At 36.7% G+C, this 3,996-nt stretch overlaps 1 protein-coding gene across 1 annotated transcript in view; it reads right to left on the reverse strand.

The window, feature by feature from the left end:
• LOC135224530 (uncharacterized) overlaps positions 1 to 3,219 on the reverse strand; it is a gene marked incomplete in the record, with an annotated part of 155,482 nt that extends 152,263 nt beyond the window's left edge. The window contains 1 exon segment of the mRNA XM_064263601.1: positions 3,163 to 3,219.
• Between the last annotated feature and the right edge of the window lie 777 nt (positions 3,220 to 3,996).

Consider the following 3,996-nt stretch of genomic DNA (forward strand, 5'->3'; position numbering starts at 1 on the left):
AAAGCTAAGTATATATCTGACAGGAAAGTTCATGTACAAAATGCATTGGCATATGTATGAAGCTCCACTAAATTGGTAACGATGATTTTGCCATAGTCTGCTCCTATCTACTTTAGAAATATCTGTAATTTTATGGGGTTAATTTGGTTGCAAATAAGGGATAATAGACGTGAATTAAAATTTCTAGTATATATACATATTAGAGCAATTTTATCATTATTGCATTACTATGACAACTAGAATTCATGGAAACAGTTTGTAAATACATTGGTGCATGTATGAAGCTCCACGGCAACGATGATTTTGCCGTTGTCTGCTCGTATCTACTTTAGAGATATCTGTAATTTTTGGGGGTTAATTTGGTTGCAAAAAGGGATAATAGACATGAATTAGAATAAACATTTTGAAGTAACAAAGTACTAAAGTTAAACTAAATAATGAGTAAAGTAAACAATTAAGGGAATAAAGCTTTGCAACTCATAAACCGTGTAGTTATGTGCTGCCTGCAACTGCGTTTGTGGAATGAGCGCTTAGGAACCAGGAACAGCAACATAGTTCAAGTGCTATTTGGAGTAATTAAGACCAATATGTGTATACGTAATTACAATCAAATAAGCATTATGGAGTTTCAGTTGTGATGGCAGTAAGGATAAAACCACCGATTACAAGGTAAAAATGAATTTCAGTTCAAAACATGACCCCGGGAATAAGAAGTTTCATACTTTCACTAATATAGACACAAAATGTTGTTTTATTGTGCTGATTACAACTGTAATTTTGAGTAAGATCAATAAACGTTGCATACATACACTAACATTGTTCAAATGAGTGCTGGGAAGGCTGGGAAAGATGTTGGATCCTTTCTGGTTACGAACGGCCCCTCAGTCGGTGAATGCCATATTGGATTTAAAAACTGCCTTGAAAACATTTTATGAAGACCTCACATAACTATTTTAGTTCGTATGGAGCTTTCATATATCACATTATGTTGACGATTCTTCAATCTTTTGAATAGTATGCTTAAAGATGTAATTGTATTCGTGCTTCACCAATTAAATATCGAGTGAATAAGGCTGAGCCACGCGATGACGATGGATCCATTGCAGTGTTTCACTCTACAGTTGACGGCCAGAAAATAGGCTATGTAGGGTAAACAACCACAGACGATCCATCATCACCGCGCTGGCCAGGCCTTATTCACTCGATATTTAATTGGTGAAACAAGAATATAATTACAACTTTCACCATACCATTCAAATGATTGAAGTTTTGTCAACATAATATGATATATGAAAACCTCATACAAACTAAAATAACCATGTGAGCTCTTCGTAAAATATGTTTTCAAGGCAGTTTTTAAATCTAATATGGCGGCCATCGCGTGGCTGGCCGTTCTAACCACAGACAATCCACCATCTTTCCCAGCCTTCCCAGCACTCATTTGAACAATGTTAGCGTATATATGTAACGTTTATTGATCTTACAAAAAATTACAGTTGTAATCAGCATAATAACTTTATTCCCAGGGTGATGGTTTGAACTGAATTCATTTTTACCTTGTAATCGGTGGTTTTATCCTTACTGCCATCACAACTGAAACTCCACAGTGCTTATTTGATTGTTATAATACACATTTGGGTCTTAATTCACTCCACATTCCACTTGAAGCACGTTGCTGTTCCTGGTTCCTAAGCACTCACTCCACAAACACAGTTACGAGCAGCAGACGACTACACTGTTTATGAGGTTTATTCCCTTAATTGTTTACTTTCCTTATTATTTAGTTTAACTTGACTTTGTTACTTCAAAATGTTTATTTAATTCATGTCTATTATCCCTTTTTTGCAACCAAATTAACCCCAAAAAATTACAAATATTTCTGATGTACGTACAAGCAGACGACGCGACGAAAAAATGACTCATCGTTGCCAATCTAGTGGAGCTTCACACATACGCCGATGCATTTACAAACTGTTTCCATGAATTCTAGTTGTCATAGTAATGCAGTAATGATAAAATTCCTGTAATATGTAAATACTATACAACAAAGAGATACACTAATTTCACTTATTTCCCCGGTTTTGTGTATAAGTCTTATATCCAGTTTGGAGGGTAAACACATACCAATTGACAACACTGATAAACAATTGAAGGGCGCAAAACGCCGCAAAGAATGCCTTAGTCCCCTTGAATAAATACGAATAAGTACTGGTTAGAGGTCGGGTTTACGATTGTTGTGATGAAAGTGCCCCAGCGTCTATGGGTACAAGTGGTGTGTGGATTTAGCACAGGAAATGGTAAGTTTGTTGACACAAACAACTCTGCAAACACCGAGATGGCGTCAATCTTCTAAACTGTTTTAATTGTAAGTAAAAATTTTGAAAGCGTTTTGGGGTAGTGTGCACTGCGTTGACCACACTTTTCATTACCCTCTGTTTAAATCTTAAAATATGGCCTTAATTTTCTAACTTTGGAGAAAATACTTCGAAAGGAGAGTATAGGTCTTGAGCTCCTGTTATCACTACCAATAACTCATGACTGATGACCATCTCCGGTGTCAGGGCGTGTTAAAGTACTTTTTCGGAGGGTGGCCATAACCGCAGTAGTCAGTGAGTTGGCCAGTCCACTCGGTTGTTTACCCTAATATAGCTAATAGGTAGCTAGTAGATTCACATCAACTGTGCATTTGACACTTCTGACCGGCTGTTGATAAGCCAATGACAGGGCTGGAAACTCTCAGTCTCTCTCGATAGTTCACATAGACAGGGTGTATGTTCCATCTCTCCTCAGGGATACGTCTTTCAGGAGAGGTGGAACATACCTACATCCTGCCTACCTATGTGAACTCTTGAGAGAGAGACTGAGAGTTTCCAGCCTGATAAGCCAATCAGGAGTGTCGTAAGGGCTGGCCTAGACGTCAAATGCACGGTTGATGTGAATCTGCTACCTAGGTAGCTACTAGGCTAGGTAGGTATAGGTACTAGATACTAGGCTAGGTAGGTATACTAGATACTAGGCTAGGTACCCTATACCCCTACCTTAGTAGGTAGACCTAAATTACCAAGCAGAATTGAATACTACGGGTAACACTGGCGAAAATATGGTTCATAGTATCTACAACGAAAAATTTCAAATTCATATTAGCCTAGAACCCAAAATTACCTTGATAAAAATGAGTTGATCAAGAATTGAAATTGTTGAGTAGTAGCAGTAGTAGGACGCGGGATGTATCTCTGAAACAGCTCCCATGCTTGTTGTATTCCTCATTTGTGTTTGTTTAAGTTTTCTCTCTTTGTAATAACACAATTCTTTTATAAATTCTTTCCTATTTTTAACTTTTCCCCTCAATAGATCTGAAAACAAAAAAATATATTAGCTGTCAATTCCTCTTTATTTTCCTGATATGGCTGTTGCATAAAAATGTATATATTTCTAATCTCATTATATGCTGGGCAGTAGAGTTGGCAATTATCTCAAGTTTCTTTTTTTCCTCGCCACCTAAACATTTTGTATCTTCTCCTTTTAGTCTATTTCTCTCATTTAATCCTAGTGTGCCTAGTCTAGCCCTAATGGTGAGCACTATTTTTTTCAGTGTCGTCCTACCAGATTTCTTCTCTTATGTTTTCTTTATATTTTCTATAGATTCTTAATGTTGTCTTGTCATTCATTTCTCTCAGCCATGTTTTTCTGTCCCATTTATTTATTATTTCTTATAGCTGTTTACCTTTAAGTGCTTCTATTTTACTTAAGTTTATGTTTAATTCTTTCATATATTCTTTTACTTGCATTATCCAGGGGGCTTTCTTCTTTTCATACTGATCCATGATTATCTCGTATAGGAGCCAATTTCCACTACTCTAAGGTGTATGTTTCAGATAGAATAGTTTATTCTTCATATCTCTTGACTGGCAGAAAGAGGCCCCTATTTCAGTTCTTAACGCACAACTTGCTGTGTAACTCGGTGATTTCGTTTAGATTTAGTTTCTGTTACCAGAT

Source organism: Macrobrachium nipponense, chromosome 12 (genome assembly GCF_015104395.2).
Source record: "Macrobrachium nipponense isolate FS-2020 chromosome 12, ASM1510439v2, whole genome shotgun sequence".
Classification (NCBI taxonomy): domain Eukaryota; kingdom Metazoa; phylum Arthropoda; class Malacostraca; order Decapoda; family Palaemonidae; genus Macrobrachium; species Macrobrachium nipponense.